The sequence below is a fragment of the Callithrix jacchus genome, chromosome 15 (assembly GCF_049354715.1).
Source record: "Callithrix jacchus isolate 240 chromosome 15, calJac240_pri, whole genome shotgun sequence".
Taxonomy (NCBI): domain Eukaryota; kingdom Metazoa; phylum Chordata; class Mammalia; order Primates; family Cebidae; genus Callithrix; species Callithrix jacchus.
This window is the reverse complement of record NC_133516.1, coordinates 53,814,929-53,837,621: the sequence shown is the minus strand read 5'-3', so window position 1 is coordinate 53,837,621 and position 22,693 is coordinate 53,814,929. Positions and strand designations below refer to the sequence as shown.

Here is a 22,693-nt window from a genome sequence, read left to right as displayed (position 1 = left end):
TTCAGGGTAGTGGGAATCTGCTAGTCTCACCTTTGTACCTGGCATTTTTCTTAAGAGACTTGCTGAAGGCTTCTCTCATACCTTCGCTAGACCACGTTTCTTTCTCATCCCCCTATACTTGATTAGGAACGTGTCATCATTTTTCTGATTAAAAATCTAGACAGTTTAAAAAACACACCTAGTAGAGTTCTGCTCGGTGCCAGCCCTTCCACCACAGCGGCTGTTGGAGAGCAGCACCCATGGCTCTTTGGTACCCATGTCTGTGGGCCTCAACGAGGGCTACAAGGTGACCAAGAACATGGGCAAGTCCAGGTGCAGCCGCTGCCAAGGGCATCTGACCAAACACTCCAAGTTCGTGCGCACATGATCCGGGAGGCATGTGGCTTCGCCCAGTGTGAACCACGCACCATGGAGTTACTAAAGGTCTCTAAGGACAAAAGGACCCTCAAGTTCATCAAGAAAAGGGTGGGGATACACATGCATGCCAAGGGGAAGCGGGAGGAGCTGAGCAATGTCCTGGCCGCTAGGAGGAAAGTCATGGCCAAGAAAGACTGAGCCCGTCCCCTGCCCTCTCCGTGAAAAATAAACAGCTTGACAGAAAAGGGGAGAGAGATCCAAGTTGGCTGATTGTTAGCAGCTCAGGATTGTGGCTCCCAGTGAAAGCGCAGAAAATGAGAGGATGCCACACTTTTAGACGAATATTTGTTGTTCACGGACCAGGAGATTCCCAGCGGAGGAGCCCCACAGGTCGCCACCGCGACTCTTATGGCTGGGGCGGCAGTTTTGCCGGCGGTTTTGCCAGCGCCTTGGCATGGAAGTTTTTGGTGCAGTCAGAAAAGCACCATCAATCTTAACACTGCTGTTTTAGCCGGCGCAGTGGGTTGCTCAGATTCTGGTGCTGGCGAATCAAAAAATTGGACATCCACTCAGAAACTTAATTAGAAAGGCAGTAGTTACAAACACGACAGATGGATAAATTTATAATGAAAGGAAGAAACCAGCCTAAAAAGGCTGAGAACACCCAAAATCAGAATGCCTCTCCCTCTACAGGGGATTACAGTTCCTCATCAGCAATGGAACAAGGTCTGATGGAGAAAGACTGTGTTCCATTAACAGAGGCAGGCTTCAGAAGGTGGATGATAAGAAACTTCTGGGAGTCGAAGGAACTTGTTCTAACCCAATGCAAAGAAACTAAGACCTTTGAAAAAAGGTTTGATGAAATGCTAACAAGAATAGACAATATAGAGAGGAATATAAGTGAATTAACGGAGTTGGAAAATACAACACGAGAACTTCGTGAAGTATGCACAAGTTTTAACGCCGAATTGATCAAGCAGAAGAAAGGATATCAGAGGTTGAAGACAAACTTAATGAAATAAAATGAGAAAACAAGAATAGAGTAAAAAGGATAAAAAGGAATGAGCAAAGTCTCCAAGAAATATGGGACTATGTGAAAAGACCTAATCTACATTTGATAGGTATACCTGAATGCGACAAAGAGAATGAATCCAAGCTGGAAAAGACTCTTCAGGATATTGTTCAGGAAAACTTTCCCAACCTAGCAAGGCAGGACAATATTCAACCCCAGGTAATACAGAGAACACCACAAAGATATTCCTCAAGAAGAGCTACCCCAAGGCACATAATTGTTAGATTCACCAGGGTTGAAATGAAGGAGAAAATACTAAGGGCAGCAGAGAGAAAGGTCAGGTTACCCACAATGGGAAGCCTATCAGACTCACAGCAGATCTCTCAGCAGAAACCCTACAAGCCAGAAGAGAGTGGGGGCCAATATTTAACATCCTTAAAGAAAAGAACTTTCAACCCAGAATTTCACATCCAGCCAAACTAAGCTTTACAATCAAAGGAAAAATAAAATCTTTTGTGAATAAGCAAAAGATTTTATTTTTCATTACCACCAGACCTGCTTTACAAGAGCTTCTGAAAGAAGCATTACACATAGAAAGGAACAACCAGTATTAGCCTTTCTAAAAATATACCAAAAAGTAAAGAGTATCAACATAATGAAGAATTTATATCAACTAATGGGCAAAATAGCCAGCTGACACCAAATGGCAATAATCTTAAATTTAAACTGACTAAATCCCCCAATCAAAAGATACAGCCAAAACCGATCAGTATGCTGCATTCAGACCCATCTTACTTGCAAGGATACATAGAGTCAAAACAAAGGGATGGAGAAAGATTTGTCAACCAAATGGAGAGCAAAAATAAATAAATAAATAAAAAGCAGAGGTTGCAATTCTCGCCTCTGATGGAATGGATTTTAAAGCAACAAAGATCAAAAGAGGACATAATGGTAAAAGGATCAAAGCAGCAGGAAGAGCTGATGATCCTGGATGTGTATGCACCCAATACAGGATACATAGACTTGTAAAGAGACTTGGACTCCCATACAGTAGTAGTGGGAGATTTCAACCTCAATATTAGATAGATCAATGAGACAGAAAATTAATAAGCATATCCAGGACTTGAACTCAGATCCAGAACAAGTAAACCTAATAAACATTTATAGAACTCTCCACTTTAAACACACAGATAGGCACTCTTATCAGTACCACATCACACCTACTCACAGGTTTAAATGAAATATTGGTTGGCCATTATTAAGCACAATTGATGGTATAAGGGAGGTTTTCAATACCCATTTTTAGACTGCATTCTAGCCTGGGCAACTAAACAACACTCCCATTCTCTCTCCCCGCTTCTCTTCCTCTTTTTTCCTCTTTTTCATTCCTTTTTCTTTCTTTCTCTCTTAAAAAAAAAAAAACTTCAACTGTTCATTGGCTTCCCAGTGAAATTAGAATAAATTTTAAATTCCATACCTTGGTTTACAGCTCTGCATAATTAAGATCCCACTCTCATCACTTCTGTCCTTTTCTACCTCTCTCTTTCTTATGCCTTAGAACTACCTTTCCTTCAGCCTCAAAAATTCTGTTTCCAAATCTTCAAGTGACCAGTCCTTCCTGTCATTCAGATCTTGGCATAAATGTCTCGTCTTCAAAGATCATACCTTCCATTAAAAAAAAAAACAACTTGACAGAAAAAAAAACCACCTAGTATAATCCTACTTTTAAATATATATATTTGATATATATAATATATATTTAAATATAAATAATTTCTATTATATATAATAGAAATTATATATGTAAATGTCTCTGCATGTGCCTAGCCAATGGGAGGTGAGCAGGTGGCCTGCCCCCTGGACCCTCCCCTCTAGTTTGAACACATTATTTTCCCCCAACTCCCTGCATGTAGCTCACCTTGGGGCTCTTTCTCTTTCTACACCCAGTGGCAAGCACAAAACGTTCCACCAGCATGTCCCTGCATCTGTTCTCTTCTTCAGAGCCTGCTGGGTGATTTTCTCTGGAATGCACAGTTTTCAAAAAAGTATTTATTCCCTACTTTAAGCCCAGCATGGAAATCAGAAACAGGATGTCAAAAAATACAAAGAGCTCAGGTTGCAATGCTACTGGAATGCAAAACCAGGAAACTTCCTTTCTTCTCTGGAGAGGTCGTAATGGGATGGCTGGAAATTAACTTGGACTTTTCCGGGGCATGGGAAAGAAGAGAGAGAAGCACAAATATGGCCCATTGGGACCACTCGGCTTGGAAAGCTGCTACTTCACTGAATGATGACATGTGGACTTGGGCCATTCCTGTGATATTGGGCCACAAATTCTGGGAGGCCATAGATAGGAGGAGGAGGAGGAGAGGAAGTTTGATTTTATGGTCCGTATTTCCCATGTTTAAAATGAGTAGATCCAACCACAGTGGCACAATGGTTCTCACCTACGGGTGATTTTGCCCGTAACCAGTGATGTTTTTAGTTGTTGTAACTAGGGGGTAAGGAGAAGGCTACTGGCATCTAATGGGTGCAGGCTAGGATGCTGCTCCACATCCTACAATGCCTGGGGTGCATTGCCCAGCCAAATGCCAATCATGCTAAGGTTGAGATCACCTACTCTAAGACATCTTGAGCTTTCCTACTGAATTAACCCTGTCAGCAGAGAGCAGTGGAAAGAGAAAACATACACCTCGGTGTTTTGAGGTTATAAAGATGATATTACTTCAAAGTGTTTTATCTGAAAACTTCAAAATATTACATTATACCCCAATCCATATTTCATTCATTTGTTCATTCACTCACTCAATTAGTAGTTACTGAGCATCTATTATGTGCCATGCCTGTCCTGGGCTTTTCTTTGGCTTTGTTATAATACGTGTCCTTTATTATTCAGGTGTTGGTCCTCAGAGAACCTTCCCTGGGACAATCCCATCCGCAGCAGCCACTACCTAACTTGTCACTGTAAGTCTCTTGAGCAATTTCAACTTGGTGCTTATATAATTTGTGATCATTTTAGTTCACTATCTGTCTCCTTGATGGTCTGCAGTTTCTCTGAGGGGAGCGCCCAGGCTTGTCTATTTGTAAACACAGTCCCCAGCTCTGGGCTAAAAGCTTTAAATGCATGATCTTTCTATGATCCCCATTTTACAGGTAAGAAAACTGAGGCAGAGTTCATTCATAATTTGGCAAATGAATGAAGAACTATCAGCCCCCATCCCTTGCCTCAGAATATGTGCCGTATTCGTGCTGTACCTTACATGCAGCTTGTATACTGACCGGTTTTATATTCCTGGGGGTCATGACCTCATTTGAGATGTGTAGGGAAATAAGCATTCTACTTGGGACCCAGTACAGGCCTGCAGCTTCTTCCCAAGACAAACTGATCTTGGGTAAGTCAAATCCTCATTCTGAGCCTCAATACACTTGTCTTCCAAACATACACATATTTTCTAAAAAGTAGAATTGTCCTAGGTCTGCTGTTTAACCTATGTCCCTTAGAACATTGATTCTAAGCAATGTTACTAGATTTTCAAGCAGAAAAATGGTGGCACGTCCCTGGTCAAGTGCTTGTGGGAAATGTTTTAAATAATAATAGATTTTCTTTAACACAGGACTTGTCAGAGCCTTCATATGCTCCCACACAATGTGAATGCCCAGGAGGAAATACGTCCTTTTCATTGTTTTCCAAACAAATCTGCTCAAGGAAATTAATTTCTGTGAAGCACATTGAAGGATTTGAGTTGCTCACATACCTTGGGCAATGCTGCCTGGCACAATGGCCACCTTCACTCTGATACTCAGAATCTCTACTGTGACTTCAGGGTGGTGGGCATCTGCTGTTCTCAGCTCTGCAGCTGGCATTTGGGTCCAGATACTCTTGCTGAAGTCTCCTCTTCTGCCTTTGCTCAACCGCATGTCTCATCCCCCTATCCCTGGGAGAGAGACATGTGCCCAGCCAATGGGAGAAGAGTAAGTGGCCTGCCCCTGGGAACCTCCCCTCTAGGTTGTCCACACTCTCCTTTCCCAACTGTCAGTAAGATGCTAAGATCCAGTGAGGCATTCCAAAGCCTTGGGAACAATGAGCCACCAGGTGGAAAGAATCTAGACCTCTGAAATCTGCCCCACCCCCTGACTGGACAGAGACAGGAGCAAGAAGCAAGCCTGCTCCTGCATGAAGCTGCTGAGATCTGGGACTCATTCGTGATGGCAGTTAGCCCAGGCTGAACTCTGGGGCTTATCCAGAGAAAACTGAGTCCCACTCAGCCCCTACCACAAGCCTGTTAAACAACGGGAAAATGAATAGGTGACCTCTTTTGTTTTCCACACCTCATGTCTCAGACCACAAAGCCACTGCTCACATGATCAGGTGCCTTGTGTTTCCCAGTGTCAGTAACTAGAGGCAATGAAAGCCACCTGAAGAGGACATAACACTGTCTCCAAGGCAGCAGAGCCTTTAATATGATGACTGATGCTCAGAGAACCATTCTCCTACCTTTCTTCAAAAAGAGAAGGTATCAAAAGAGAAGAAAAAAAACCCCCAGTAATCTTGGCCCTCTTGTCAAGCACAGCCCAAGCTTCTGATGGACATTGTCAGTTTCCCTGGGATAGAGTCTCTCTTGATACCTGTCAAGAGACTGGTACATCCCACCGGCCAGTAGTTAAGATGCTGACAGCTCTTGCTGGCCAGGTGTGGGAGCAGTGAACTGTGCAGGCCCAGGTCTCTGCTGGCCACCTGGTGCTGGGTTGCTGCGCACCTGGTGCTACTGGGTATTGTGGAGACCATGAAGCATCCCTGCTCGGGCTACCAACCTCTGTGCCCAGCCACAGGAAGAGGCAAGTCCTTACTGCCTCTCCCAGCAGCCTTCATGTCTGGGATTTGGCACTGGGGACCCTTAGGGAGGAGGAGGCAGACCAGGACAGGCTGAGTTCAGCTCCATCTGTCTCTGGCTTCTGTTTGGCATCTTGGCTGTGCTGTAGGAGCCCTCTGCAGTTCTTTGCCTCTCTCAGCAGCTGCTCAACAGGAGACAGGAAAATTGCTCTCCCTGCGGTGGACTGGTCTAGGGAGGAGGCGTCCCCAGGAATCCATGGGAGGGAAGGAGTCCAGGGTGGCCAAGACCGAAAGACAAAAATGCACCTAAGCCCAGCCAAACCTGGCAGGCATTTGAATCTCCAAATGGAGTCTTGTCTTTCTTTTCCACTCAGCATGGCTGCTCCGGGTGAGATATTAGCCCAGATAAACTCAACAGGAAAATCATAATCCGGCAAGTCATGGCCATTCTTGTCAATTCTCTTAAAGGTTAATCTGCTTTTCTCCATATTAATGAAGGGCCTCGGAAATGCAGCCGGGCCTCTCCCTTGTTTTGGTAGATTTGGGCTAATGGGCTATTTTATTTCCATGGTAACAGCTTCCAGTGTTACAGGAAGATAATTTTCCAGACAAAAGATTTGTGGGCCTTATTATTCTGCAGGGATCTGACTGTGAAGGCTGGGAAAGTGGGTTCAAGGGCTACCCAGGATTGCAAGTTCGACCCATTCTGGGGCACCTGTTTGCCTCTGGCTTCTGGGTCTGGAAGCTTGTTAGGTGCCATGTATTGTAGGAAATTGGCAGGAACTGAATAGGAAACTGGCAGAGACTGAATAAAGACATTCTTTGAACGACAATGTCCTAAATTCATTCTCATATCAGGCAATAAGGTTGGAATGAGAAGTGGCTTGTATTATAGTAATCACTGGCACAACAGGGGCCTGTGCCCTGTGGGGTGAGCCAGGAGCTGTCCTTATAGTGAGGGGCACCCCAAGAGGTGCCTCTAAACAGAACCATCACCCTCTATACCTCCCAGTCTCAGGGCAGACTGGCAGCATTCTCCCCTCCAGGCGTTCAGCACCCAGTTCAGCAACCGCCAGGTACCAGGCTAGTTAGAGGAAGACAAAAGATGAACAAAGTTGGCATGGTCCCTGCTGTGAAGGAGCTTAGAGTTTACTGGTGTGTTAGGGGATGGGTGGCTTAATATAAAATAGAGTCAAGAAAACAGGCAATGGCCATACTTTGTGATGTGTGTTACCATTGGAGCATCCTGGGTGCCAGGGACATGGGGAGGTCAGGAAAGACAGAGGGAAAGAGTTCTTTGAGGAAGCCTTTGAGAACAGTGTAGAAGCAAAAGCTTTGCAAGCATTGACTAAATGACTCGTATGAACCAAGCACTATTCTAGGTCCTGGGGATCCAAACATAGATAAAGCCAGACAGAGTCCCTGTTTATACCCTGGAAGGGTAAAGAGACAATCATCAATACTGAACTTTAAGGTTGCAGTTGACAGTAGTACCCCAGGGGGAAGTTATTAATGCAAACAGATGCAATGAGATGGAAATTGACTAAGACAGGACTCTCCCATATGGTTGGGCAGGCTGTACACTGCACAACTCTAGGGGGAGCCAGTAACATCACAGACATTATAAATTTAAAGATTTATTATGACAAATTTTCTGGAATGTGCCATCCAAAATGTCTTAAGAAGAGATACCATTCCTTAAATTGCACAAAATTAATTATATGGCCTAGTAGAGCTCCTACCAGGGAGAAAACGAAAGTCTTCCCCAAGTAAGGGACAAGCTCTGGGTATGAAGAGTGGGTAGGAGTTCAGAGGGTAAAGAGACAGAAGAAAGGATGTCCTGGATGCAGGAAACAACAGATGCTTATTGAGGTCATTGTATCCCAGAGACTGAAAAGCAGCCAGAGAAGCTGCAGCAAGTATAGAATGGGGAGCACGGTACACAATGAGGCTGCAGAAGGTGGCAGGAGCTAGCTCACACAGGGCTAAGTCAGCATTTCACTTCCCTACTTAGAGTTTCCAGTGGCGCTGAACACCTGGGGCCCCTGGGCCTCTGGACAGGAATAAGTGCATAAATTAGATGCAGCCATGAGAAGGAGGCTTTGGTTAGTATGGAAACAAGGCAAAATTGGTGTCCCAAAGTCAGACTAATGATTATAAGAGTCTGGTTTGTGAATCACCCACATCAGAAGCCCCTAGGATGCATGTTGCAAATGCAGCCTCCTGAGTCCCCTACAAGACCTACCACAGCTGACTCCCTGGGCAAGGACAGGAATCTGCATTTTACCATATGTGCCATGTAACGTTGTTGCAACCCAAGTTTCAGAATGGCTGGGTTATGCTATGTCCATTCAAGTACCTTCTGATCCTTATTCTGCCCTTGCTAGCTATGAGACTTTAGGCAAGTTCAAGGCTTTCCTTGGATTTGTTTCTTTATTTATCTGATGAGTTCCATAATATCTGCCCCCCAACCTCTTTTTTTTTTTTTTTTTTTAAATAGGGTCTCACGCTGTTGCCCAGGCTGCAGTGCAGTGGTAGGATCTCTGCTCACTGCAGTTTCAACTTCCTGGGCTCAAGTTATCCTCCCACTTCAGCCTCCTGAGTAGCTGGGACTACAGGCATGTGCTACCATGCCCAGTTAATTCTTTTTTTGTTTGTGGAGATGGGCTTTTGCCACATCACCCAGCCTGTGCCCTTTCTTATGAGAGGTTGATTTGTGCTGTTTTTGTTTGTTTTGAAAAGGAGTCTCACTCTGTCATCCGGGCTGGAGTGCAGTGGTGCAATCTCAGCTCACTCCAACCACTGCCTCCTAGGTTCATGTGATTCTCTTGCCTCAGCCTCCTGAGTAGCTGGGATTACAGGCATGTGCCAGGACACCCGGCTAATTTTTTTGTAATTCTAATAGAGATGAGGTTTCTCATGTTGGCTTGGCTCAAACTCCTGACCTCAAGTGATCCATCCGCCTCGGCCTCCCAAAGTGCTGGCATTACAGGCATCAGCCACTGCGTCTGGCCCGATGATTTGTTCATTCTTGCCCAGTGTTCCTTGAGGAATGACTCCGTCAAGGAGGCAAAGAAGTTTCATCTTGTGTGTCACATCCACTTCCTTAGGAGTGGCTGCTAAAACTGTATACAGCAGTCCCCCTGTTTATCCTCTGTTTCACTTACCTGCAGTCAACTAGTCTGAAAATATCCAGTGGAAAATTCCAGAATTAAATAATTCATAAGTTTTCAATTGCATGCCGTTCTGAGTAATATGATGAAATCTCATGCTGCCCCTCCCCAACCCTGTCCCATCTGGGACCTGAATCCTCCCTTTGCCCAGCGTATCCACACTGTATATACTACTAGCACACTAGTCATTTAGGAGTATCTCAGCTCTCAGGTCAACTGTCATGTGTAACAGTGCTTGTGTTCAAGGACCCCTTACTTTACTCAGTAATGGCCCCGAAGTGCAGGAGTAGTGATGCCGGTGATTCAGATTGCCAAAGAGAAGCCATAAGTGCTTCTTTTAAGTGAAATGATGAAAGTTCTCAATTTGTGGAAAGAAAAAAAGAATCCTATTCTGAGGTTGCTAAGATCTATGGTAAGAATGAATTTTCTATCTATGAAATTGTGAAGAAGGGAAAGGAAATTATTGCAAAGTATATACACGGTTCCATACATCCACAGTTCCAGGCACCCACTGGGGGTCTGGGAACGTATTTCTAGTGCATATGGGGGACTACTGCATTGACTGACTACAGATATCTGTCACAAGGATTGAATAGGAGGTGGTGAAACATCAAGTCTCCAGCTAGATATATCTTAGCTGAGAAGTCAGCCCTCAGAGCAGCCTTCTAGACCACCTGAAGTAGCACCTCCCTCGCTATCTCCATGTCATTTCCATCACAGCCTTTATTACAATCTGTAGCCCTCTCGTTTATTTATTTGCTCACTTGTTTCTTTCTCTGGTCTTTTTCACCTTGCTAACTATAAGCTCCATGAAGGTAGGGCTGTGTCTCCTTGATTTACCACTGTCTCCCTCACTCTACACACAAAGTAGGTGTTCATTAAGCACGTATTGAATGCGTGAATAAAGGCATCAGGGCCTTGCCATCCCTGAACTCAATGCATGGCATCATGCAAAACACAGAAGATACAGGCCACTTGGCAAAGACCAACATCCGATTAGGGAGATAAGACCTACCCAGAAGGAGGAATCAAACTCGAGCCAAATGAAAGAAGCAAAAACACATAAAGAGAAAAGGAAGGAAGGAAGGAAGGGAGGGAGGGAGGGGAGGAGAGGGGAGGGGAGGGGAGGAGGAAGGGAGGGAGGGAGGGGAGGAGAGGGGAGGGGAGGGGAGGAGAAGAGAGGGGAGAGGAGGGGAATCAATTCCTTCAACCAGAATTTTGTAAAGATATAATGAAGTGATCAATGTCAGCTTGCTCTGATTGGTTGAAATGTTACCATTCAACCAACAGTGTTACCAATTAATACCAAGTTACCATCTTCTGTTAGCACTGTGGGAAATTGGGGAAACATGGGTCTCTCTGTATTGCTTCTTACAATTTGAGGTAAAACTACGTATCCCAAAATTTAAACGCGTTTTAGAAAAAAAAAAAAAATTCCACAACTTTCAATGTAGTTGAAAGTTGGAAGCTGAACCACTTCAATCCCACAGATTCCGTTCCTTGTCTCACCCCTTTCCCCGCCACAATGTGACCAAATTGTTTACAGTCCATTCTCCCAGAGGCTCCTGCCATCTCTTGTAAACCACATAATCTGTTGCAGACTGTAGCTCCAGCAAAGATTTCTGGAAGACATCACTGTAATTTTGAGTGTCCAATGTGGGCATGAAGCCAGTTTTCTAGCTTCCAGCCTGTCCAAATCTGAGGATATTACATTGTTCAAATGGCAGCCTGTGGATTCACATTTCAAGGAGACTGTTTCTCTTGCAGCCTGGACTTCCACCACAGAAGGGTTCACATCCTTGATTCTAATCACTTGGTCCTCACCAGGCTTCCTTGCTGGAACATAAGCACCACGAGAACAGAAATACTGGTGGGTTCCCTGCTGTTGCACTTGGTCCACAGTGCCTATTACATCGGTGTGGCCATTCGCAGTTTCTACCTGTTCAACATCCATTTATTGTTCTGCTGATAATAGCAACTTGTTTTTTCTTTGGGGAGCCACCCCTCCTGCAGACAGTCTGGGGGGCAGGGGGAGTTTAATTCAAAGTGCCCTAGTTCCTGCCCTGGCTAAGGGGAAGCAGGATACCCAAGGCAATCAGAATTGGTAAATGCTAAGCACTAGATTTTTGCTAAAAATATTTTAAAAGACATGCTCTCTCTTTTCTCTACAATTATTGTTCTGATAGGATATCCACTGGAAGCTACTGAGGACTCCTCATTACTCTCCCTTGGAAGACTTTGCCTGCAATGGAGCCAACACAGTGGAGAGCAGAGCTGAGAAATGAACAGACAACTCCTGATGCATCATTTGAGCACCTGGATTTAGCCATGCCTGAAACTATTATATCCTTGGACTTTTCAACCATGTAAGTTACTATAATTCCTTTTTTGTTAACGCTAACTTGAGTTGGGTTTCTATCACTTGCCATCAACAATTGACCAGGTACTTAGTACGTAAAGAAAGAGTGAATGATCAAATTCAATTCTGTAAGTATTTATCATCTCCTGTATGACAGGCACTGTTTTAAGTCCCAAAGAAAGAGGCAGAGGATCGGCAGAAATGACTGCCTCCCTTGAGAGCCAAGCATGTGTCCTGACAACCTAGAGTTTGGGTCAATCCATGCAATTACGGTGGCTGCTTAGAAATATCCCTTTTCCTCCCAACCTTTTCCTTTCCTTTTCCCATAAACATAATTATGGCTCCTGCCAGTACTAAGGCATGGCCCATGGACCCACTAACACCCATGCTCACATTAGCTCCTGAGGCCCAGTGGCTTGGTTCTATCTGGTTATCAAATGCAAACTTCATCACAGCAGGGATTTGGGCTAGACATTAGATGAATACTGTGGTACCAGATGGTGTTTCTGAAGAAGGTTGTCCTATTTTTGCAGTTTAAGGATTTGATAATAAATCTGCCTGGCAGGCCTCAGATGTGATTTGGCCTCGAAATCGTCTCTGCTAATCCTTGATGCTGCGTGTATCTTTCAAGGTCCAACCAGGAAAAACAGAACCTGCTCTAAGTATCTGAACAAAGGGAATTTAATGCAAGGAACTGATTGCACAGATGAAGGAAGGGAGTGGAAGGCAAACAATAAGGAACTGAGATAACCCAGGGATTTGCCATAGTAGGATGACAGGGACACTACCAGGCTAGAGAGGCAAAAAGAAAAAAAAAAAAAGAGGTGTTGTTACTTGTATTCAGGAGCTAGAGTCATCCCGTAGAGGCTGAAGCCAAGGTAGGTCTGTGTGGTAGAAGCTGGTGCCAAGGAAGATATACCATGCCTGCAAGAAAAGCTGCCAGAGACAGAAAGTGTAGAGTAGAAAGGTTCTTCTTTTTCCCTTCCCCTCACCTCTCAATCTAACAGTAGAGATTGCCTTTGGCCGCATCCAACTGAGCACCTCCCTTTGGCCAAACCCAACCCAGCACTTCTCATTGGTCACACCCAACCCAGCACTTCCCATTGGCCAAACCCAACCCAACACTTCTCATTGGCCACACCCAACCCGGCACCCACATTGGTCAGACCCAACCCAGTACTTCCCATTGGCCATTCCCAATTCAGCACCTCCCATAGGTCACACCCAACCCAGCACCTCCCATTGGTCACACCCAACCTAGCACTTCCCATTGGCCACAGCCAACCCAGCACCTCCCATTGGTCACACCCAACCCAGCACTTCCCATTGGCCACACCCAACCCAGTACCTCCCATTGGTTACACCCAACTTAGCACTTCCCAATGGACACATACAATTCAGCATCTCGCATTGGTCACCAAACCAGGAGCCACAAACCGAGGATCCTCAGAAGCAAAGCCTGCAGGAGTCAGCCTACTGGGATACAGAGCAGAGCAGGGGTGGATGGGCTTGGATCAGAGGTGGGAATGGATCAAAGATACCAGAACTGTACACTGCTGTTCCCCAGAAGCTGCCATCTCTGGATTCCCACATGCAGCACGTTGTATCTCGCCTGAGAGGAAATGGCCCTGTGAGATCCAAAGATGCTATCACTGAGCCTCTATCAGAAATTAGAATCAAGTTCCAAGACGTTAATACTCTGCTGGTGGTGGGAGTGTAAAATGGCACAACCACTTTCAAAAACTATTTAGCAGTTTCTGATCAATTAAACATACATCCATCCTAAGACCCAGCAATTCCACCCTTAGATATTTTCTCAAGAGCAATAAAAACATTGCACAAAAAGAATTATATAAGAATGTGTACAGCTTTTTTTCTATAACAGCCAAAATTGGGAACAATTTAAATGTCCATCCTCTGAGGAGTGGATAAACAAAATTATGGCAGACTCATAAAATGGAATACTACTCAGCAATTAAAAGGAGTGTGCTACTTCTACACACAGCAATATGAGTGAATCTCAAAAAGATTACAAGAAGCCAGACATAAGAGTACACACTATCTCATTCCATTTAAGGAGAATCCAAGAAGACATAAAAATCGAATTTACAGTGAGAAAAATCATAGTGGTTCTTAGTATGGGGGTTGGAGATCAACTAAGAAGGGAAATCAGGGAACTTTCAGCTCTGAAGCAAATGTTCTGTATCTTATTTTGGCTGGTGGTTACCCAGGTGTATTCAATTATCAATACTCATTCAACTAAAAACCTGAGCTTTGTGCACGTTAGTGTGTGTTCTTTATTTGTTGTAGGGGACTAGAATATGCCACCCAAATATCTGCCTCTTTGGCATAAGGATTATTTTGAAAATGAAATAGAAGTTATCTTTTTGTAAGGGAAATTTGCATCTATAAAGGAAATTTCCATTTGTAATGTCTCTCACTCTGTACCAGAAAAAGGATGACTAAATCTCAAGAAAATTTTTTTCTTTCTTGAGACAGCATTTCACTCCAGGCTGGAGTGCTATACTATCACAGCTCAATGCACCCTCAACCTCCTGAGCTCAAGAGATCCTCCCACCTCAACCTCCTGGGTGGAACTACAGGTGCATACCACAGTATTTGGGTAATTTTGTTCATTTTTTGTAGAGATGGGTGTCTCAGTGGGTTGCCCAGCCTGGTTGGTCTCAAACTCCTGGGTTGAAGCAATCCGTCTGCCTCTGCCTTCCAAAATGCTGGGATTACAGGCATGAGCTACTGCACCTGGCAAAGAAGCTCTTGTCAGTGGAGAAGAACCAACTTAAATTCTGCAAAACAAAACTTCTTTTTTACCATGCATTTCCTGGTCACCTTCCCCATAACTTGCCTTCCCCAACATCCTTTTTTTCTTGTTCTAGTTTAAGATGCTATGTAAGGCAGGGTTCTAGGCCACTTCTTTGAGAATTACTTGGTTTTTTTCCAGGGCATTTCCCATGTGTTCATGTTTTAACATTTATAAATGTTAAAACACTCTGTGGTTTTACCCTTATTGGTCTGTCTTTTGTTACAGGGGTTCCCAGCTGAGAGCTTAGAAGATTAGAGGGGAAATTATTTTTTTACTCCCCTACAATGTCAATTAGTTGTAATGATAAAAAACCTACAAAAAATAACCCATTTTCAAGGTAAAGGACAAATTTCCTAATTCTCTACTTGGCCTGCACTATCAAGAAGACAACATTATTACATCCTGGTAGATTTCTTACTGCACATTTCTACACGATGGGATACTACCCACAAGCAGGTAGATGGCACTCAGTTTTTTAGGCTAATTAATGTGACATAGACCAGGAGTAACACACAACCCTAATGTCCCCACCACCCTCATGATTCATGGACAGGGACAAACTCAGCAGAAGTGGTCGATGGATGTTTTACATTAAACTAAGCAGCCATAAATATTTAGTCACGTGACCAGTACTTTTAAATATATCACCTACCACTGTCTATTCCTTTTGGAAATGGTGCCCTTCTGTCTTCATCCAGATACCAACTAAGAGCCTTGGAAAAGATACTAGGGCAAGAAATGTAACACTCACTCTGCAAATGTTGCTTCCCCAGCATTCACTTCCAGTTTTCCTCCTCCTCCCCCACCCCCAGTTTCTATTTAGGGCTCTGTGTAATTCTAAAGAAGCAAACTCTTCCTACCCCTGCCTCCCATCCTGCCAGCTCTAGGTTTGTAGCACCTGACTCAGAATAGGCCAATCACTGACTTTCATCCCACCACACCACCTCCCACCAGAATATGGGGTGAAGGTGGATGTGTGAACTAAACAGGCCCCATCATATTGAATCACAGTGCTTTGGCTTACAAAGACTCTCTCTTCCTCGGGATAGCTGTAGCTTACAAGTGTAAGTCCTAGAACTACTGTAACCATTTTTGCTTCTATGAGTTGAGGCATGGCTAGGACACAACAGAAAGGAGTGTTGAGAGAACTCTAGAGAAATGAAGCTTAGCCGTTTATACATTATGATAATAAATCTGAAATCCGTCCTCTCTCTCAACTTTTTGATTACATGAGCCAACATGTTGTTTAGTTTGACTTGGGTTTTGTATTTACAGCCAACAGCATCATAACTATTAGGTAATAACCAGAATGCTAGGCTCATTTGTGCACAGGGCATAGTCTGTGAAAAAGGGTGAGACTGGGAATCAGAAGGCCTGAAACCTGGAGCTGCCCTACCCTGGCAAGTCATTTCACCTGGCAGAATCTCAGTTTACTCTTCTGCAGAATGAGGCAATCAGACAAGCAGGGTCTCTAAGTTCTGTTGCATTAATAGCAATGAAAGCAATGATAATGGTAACAAAATAATAATTTATGTGCCTGATGCTGTCCTAATGGCTTTAGATCCGTGACTTCATTTGATTCTTGTATCGCTCAGGGTTAAATCGAGAAAGCAGAACCACTGTGAATATTATGCAATAGAGCTGTGGTTTAAGAAGACCTTATACAATTGTGGGAGATGCTGAGAACCAAGGGACAAAAAGGAAAGGAGGAGGATCTGAGTAAAGCCACCAGCCAGTCCTCCTGAATCATTCGTGTAAGTGAGGAAGTAGGAGTTTGCCAGCGAGTACGGGAGGGCAGGCACGTCCTGCGGCTACGGTGGGACAGCAAAGGGGAACCCAGTAAGCCAGTCTGCAGAAGACTCATGTCTCAGAGACTGGTGGGGGGCCTGGGGCACTGTTGGTAACAAACCTGGCAGTTGGAAAGAAGTGGCATGGGAAAAAGTAAAGATAAGCTAGAATCTGCTTGTACCTCTGCATGTGTCCCTTCCTGTATCCAAGCATAATGATCTTCAGAGAGTAGGACTTTTGATTGACTTTTACCTTCCAAACTTCATGCAAATTTTTTTTTGAGACGGACTCTTGCTCTGTTCCCCAGGCTGGAATACAATGGCTTGATCTCGGCTCACTGCAACCTCTGCCTCCTGGGTTCAGGCGATTCTCCTGCCTCAGCCTCCAGAGTAGCTGGGATTACAGGCATGTGCCATCACACCCAGCTAATTCTGTATTTTTAGTAGAGACAGGGTTTCTCCATGTTGCTCATGCTGGTCTTGAACTCCTGACCACAGGTGAGCCACCTACTTCAGCCTCCCAAAGTGCTGGGATTACAGGCATGAGACACCTCACCTGGCCAAAAAAATTTTTTTTATTTTGGTCAACTCAACCTAGACATATTAATTCATAGGGAAGACAATTTGGGGAAGTATACTTCAAGCTTGGCCAAGCTGACAATGCAGACCAAGAAATCTCTGAGAGAAATAGAATAGTTCCCAACATTTAGAGAAGCTAAATAACTTGCTCAAAATTATCCATCTGATGAGTACTAGAATCAGGACTAAGAATCAGTCAGCACTTCTTACTTCTACTTAGTCCTTTTTCTATATACTTGGCTACTCGTTCCCCAAATTTAGCTTTGTTTCTAATATAAAATCTGGTTGATTTTATTCATTCCTCTTTTATCTCGTTCACCTTCCTTTTCACTGACTGTGTTATCAGTGACCCCGTCTCTTGCTCCTCCTACTTCACCATCCTTAACTACTCAGTTTTGTGGCCTCATGGCCACAAGATGGCTGCTGCAGTGCCAGGCAACACATGGCTGAGTAGCTGAGTAGCATGACAACAACCAGCCAAAGGAGAGTTACTGAATACCAACTCAGCTGGGAAACCCCCACCCAGGCAGCGCTGAAGGCCATGAAAGGCAGACACTCAGATGGAACGACAGAGAGGGTCTATCTGGGGGGCCAACAGCCTGAGAGCCTCAGGGGCTGACCGCTCTCCAGGCTGAAGGCAGCAGATGAGCAGATGCTCATCCATGTAATTAGTCTCTCTTAACAGGTGAGTCTTGCTAATAAACAGGTGTTCTGTATTTACTCATAACTCACAAATATACCAAGTAGGCAGCTGTTACCTTCCTACCACTAATCACAAACCAAAAGGTATTCTCCACTGGGAACCATGGGGACAGGGTAAACTTAATATTTCTCAACAGAGAGTCTTTATCTCTTGAGACTCTTTTTATTGGCTAGGAATCCCTTTTCCAGAAGCTCCTGTCTCTGGGCTGCATGCTCATGCCCTAGCTGCACAGGAGGCTGGAAATCACATCTGTATCTAGTGTGTTCCACCTCCATCTTTCAAAGTAACTTTGCCAGCAAGTAAAGAAAAAAAGGTAGGCCAGGTACGGTGGCTCACACCTGTAATCTCTGCACTTTTGGAGGCCAATATGGGCAGATAATTTGAGCCCAGGAGTTTGAGACCAGCCTGGGCAACATGGCGAAACCATGTCTTTGCAAAAAATACAAAAATTAGCCAGGCATAATGGCGTGCATCTGTGGTCTCCACTACTGGGAGAGGTAAGGCAAGGGGCTGAGGTGGGAAGATCCTTTGGGCCCAGGAGGTCAAGGCTGCAGTGAGCCGTGATTGTGCTACTGAACTCCAGTCTGGGTGAAAGAGTGAGAAGAAAAAGAAAGGTAGAGGGAATGCTATGACATGGGCGTTCATTTGCCACACCCTTGTAAGTTCTTCTTTAACGTTACCCTTTGGTCATGAAGACTAGATGGCTTTGTCTGCTTGATTATACTTTGTGTAGAAGGATAGACTCTCTTTTCTTTCCTTTCTTTTTTTGAGAAAGGGTCTTGCTCTGTTGCCCAGGCTGAAGTGCAGTGGTGCAATCTCAGCTCTTTGCAGCCATCGCCTCCTGGGTTTAAGCGGTTCTCCCACCTCAGCCTTCTGAGTAGCTGGGATTACAGGCACACATCACCACACTGAGCTAATATTAGTATTTTAATAAAGACAGGATTTCACGATTTTGACCAGGCTGGGCTCGAACTCCTGACCTCAAGTGATCCACCCACCTCAGCCTCCCAAAGTGCTGGGATTACAGGAATGAGCCCCTGCATCTGGCTGAAGGATAATTTTCTACTTGAGAATTTGTAACATTTTTCAGATTAGCATCACTATGCAAAAGCCGAGAAAGCAAATAGACCCCACAGTGCAATATCTTTCAAGAAAGGAGTAGTAGCACTACACCAAACATACAGTTCAGTGTTTCTCAACCATTTTTAAAATGCTTCAGCCCCCTAAGGAGGCTTTTTAGGCATTTTTTTCCTTGATTTGCCACTCATGAAACTTTAAAATCATAGCTATTCCATATATCAGTGCGGTGGTGGGTGCCTGTAGTCCCAGCCACTCAGGATACTCTCCCAGCAGGAGAGTCGCTTGAACCCAGGAGGTGATGGTTGCAATGAGCTGAGATTGCACCACTGCACTCCAGCCTGGACAACAGAGCGAGACCCTGTCTCAAAAAAAAAAAAAAAAAAAAAAATGTGTAAAGCACAGATAGACCACAGCTTTATGTCTATCTGTGCTTTACACATTTAAAAACTTATGTTTTCTTTTTTAACCTCCCTCGAAACTCAATTTTTTCTTCTTAACTGCCTTATGGTCCCCATTAAGAAGGCATGGTCTAGATGTAACCTTGAGCTCTTTCAGACAGGTATTCCTATTTTTCAGTGATGTGAAGGTTGATACTTGTTCAATCACAATATCCAGATGTATCAGCAAGCCCTGCAAGGCTGCATAGCTGCCAGAGGCATTCAAACCAGAGCAACTCCATCTTGAACAGGGGCTGAGTAAAATGAGGCTGAGACCCACTGGGCTGCATTCTCAGGAGGTTAGGCATTCTTAGTCACAGGATGAGATAGGCAGTTGACACAAGATACAGGTCATAAAGACTTTGCCAGCTAAATCCCACCAAAACCAAGATGGCTATGAGAGTGACCTCTGGTCGTCTTCCCTGCTGCACTCCTACCAGTGCCAGAACAGCTTACAAATGCCACGCAACATCAGGAAGTTACCCTGTATGGTCTAAAAAGGAAAGGCGTGAATAATTCACCCTTTGTTTAGCACATAATCAAGAAATAACCATTAAAATGGGCAACCAGCAGTCCTTGGCACTGATCTGTCTCTGGAGTAGCCATTCTTTTATTCTGCTACTTTCTTAATAAGCTTTCTTTCACTTTATTGTGTGGACTGGCCTGGAATTCTTTCTTCGTGAGATCTGAGAACCCTCTCTTGGGGTCTGGATTGGGACCCCTTCCCAGTAACACAGCTATTTGAGCAGAGGTGTAGAGGAAGGGATAGTATTTGCCTCCATTTCTGACACAGCATCTCCACTTACACCGAAGACCTTGACTCAGACACGTGAGTTTACAAACCTTCACATATGGGACTTATAAGAAATATAAATAAAAGCTACAGCAAGGAAACTGGGCAAAATGAAGAAAACATAACATGACTGCAGGAGAAAGCATGATTCTTAGTTGGGAGTCAGGTTGCAGGTACCGGAAAGAAACTTGAGCTACTTTAAATGATGAGGTGGGCTGGGAGAGGGACTATTACTGATGGGATACTGTATTCACCATCCAGGGCTGCCTTAACAAGCACCACAAACTGGGCAGTGCTTGAAACACCAGAAATCTGTTGTCTTACAGGTTTAGAGGCTGGAAGTCTGAGACCAAGAAGTCAGCAGGGCTGGCTTTTTTCTGAGACCTCTCTCCCTAACTTGTAGATAGCCACCTTCTCTCTGTGTCCTCACATGGCCTTTCCTCTGGGCCTGTGCCTCCCTGGTATCTCTTTCTTTTCTTGTAAGGACACCAGTCATATTAGATTAGGGTTGTTGATGAAAAGAGGCAAAATCTGTAAAATACTTGAAGAGATTTGTTCTGAGCCAAATATAAATGACCATGGCCCATGACACAGCCCTCAGGAGGTCCTGAGAACATGTGCCCAAGGTGGTTGGGATGCAGCTTGGTTTTATACATTTTAGGGAGGCATGAGACAGCAATCAAATACATCTGGGAAATATACTGGTTTGGTCCAAAAGGGTGGGACAATTCGAAGAGGGGACTAGGGGGGTGGTGGAAGGCGAGGAGTAGAACTTTCAGGTTATAGGTAAATTTGAACATTTTGTGGTTGACAATTGGTCAAGTTTGTTTAAAGACGTGGGATTAATAGAAAGGAAATATTCAGGTTAAGAGAAGATTGTGGAGACAAGGTCTTTTGAACTCTCCTAGTGGCTGCCCTTACAGACAATAGGTGATAAATGTTTCCTATTGAGACCATTAAAAGGTGCTAGACTCTCGGTTAATCTCTTCAGAATTTGGAGAGCCTGGAAGAAAAAGATCTGGCTATGTTAATAGAGATTCTTTACAGATGCAAATTTCCCCCACAAAGGATGGCTTTGCACAGCCATTTTAAAACATGGCAAAGAAAAATGCTTTGGGGTAAAATATTTTTATTTTCTTCTTTGTCACATAATGTTATGCTACAGTCAGATTGGAAAGCAAGTCATAATATATAGGGTCAAATAAAACCCATCTGATGAGAATTTATGGTTTGAAGGGCATGATTCCCCAGACCCCTTAGATAAGAATTTAGGCAAGAGAAAAAAAAATCAGATAGAGTAAATCAGAGAATATGACCTTGGCAAGTCTCAATCATTTTAGGAGGTTTATTTGCCAAAGTTAAGGACACAGGTCTATGCCTTTCTCCAAAGATGATTTTGAGGACTTCCATGTTTAAAGGGCAGGATATTGAAAAATACACAATTTTCACACGAAGGGGGATAGGCGAAAATAGTCATTCATGTCTTTGGCTCAGTGAATCTGCATTTTTATGTAAAATAGTGCATGTTTGAAGCAAATTTTTGGTGCCACAAAAGAAATAGCACTCAAACATAAATTTTCTCAGCAAGGCAAATTTACTACTATAGAAAAGTATGTCTAGTGGATGGAGCAATGGCGAGAGCACACCTGAACAGGAGAGAGGAAGGAGTTCTTATCCCTGATCCAGGTCACCCCTACTGCTTTGTTGTTCCCCTATCGGCTAGGGTTGGACCACACAGTTTAAGCTAATTCCAACTGGCTATTTTATAGAGAGCAGGTGTACAAGCCAGAGTGGTGGGGTGAGCAGTGTTGGCAGACAAAACAGTTATGGAACAGGTAACTAAAGGTAAATCGTGTCAGAGCAGGTGACCAGCATGAGTGAGGACTCTAAATATGTGGATTAGGAGGGGGATGTACCAGTGAGATATGCAGTTTTGGTGAGAGGAATAGGTGTAGGTAACCAGGGGAACAGGAATAGGTGCAGGTAACCAGGGGAACTACTGATTAGAATTGGCAAGAAAGTTGTTTACTGAAACTAGGGACAAGGTAGCAAAGAGAACAAGGAAATCAAGCTTTAAAATGGAGAACAAGAACAAGAGAGCTGAACATACTGACATACTGATTCCTTGAAGAGAAACTTGAAACTCACTGTATTTAACATGCAGCGAGGTGTGGTGGTTCACAACTGTAATCGTAGCACTTTGGAAGGCCCAGGTGGGTGGATCATCTAAGGTCAGGAGTTCAAGACCAGCCTGGCCAACATGGTGAAACCCAGTTTCTACTAAAAATAAAAAAAAATTAGCCTGAAGTGGTGGCAGATGCCTGTAATCCCAGCTACTCAGGAGGTTGAGGCAGGAAAATTGCTTGAACCAGGGAGGCTGAGGTTACAGTGAGCTGAGATTGTACCACTGCACTCCAGCCTGGGCAACGAGCAAAATTCTGCTCAGAAAAAAAAGAAAGGTAATGCAGATAACAGGTCAGAGGAAACAATCAAATATGCAGAGGGATGACTTTGTCTCAGGTGGGCATGTCTCAGGTGGGATGACTTTGTCTCAGGGATGACTGAGTTCTGTCCTCTGTCCCTGTGCAGCTGCAAGGATAAGCTATCAGTTTACATTATCATGGTGAATTTTAACAGAACTGCTTTAGGGTAAAGATCTTGGGGACCACAGGAATTTCTTTGTAGGCAAATGTGAGGAAGGGGTGTAGCTTTTCATCTTTGTAGCGGTCTTATTTAGGAACCAAAATCAGACGTAGGTATG

At 44.1% G+C, this 22,693-nt stretch overlaps 1 long non-coding RNA gene across 2 annotated transcripts in view; it reads left to right on the top strand.

Annotated features, from left to right (window-relative positions):
• Positions 1 to 22,693, top strand: part of LOC108588461 (uncharacterized) — a 147,066-nt gene that overhangs the window by 48,985 nt on the left and 75,388 nt on the right. For both annotated transcript variants that reach the window (XR_013527427.1, XR_013527428.1), the window contains exons 3-4: positions 4,266 to 4,333; positions 11,560 to 11,739. This is a non-coding gene — a long non-coding RNA (uncharacterized LOC108588461). The remainder of the gene's footprint in view (positions 1 to 4,265; positions 4,334 to 11,559; positions 11,740 to 22,693) is intronic.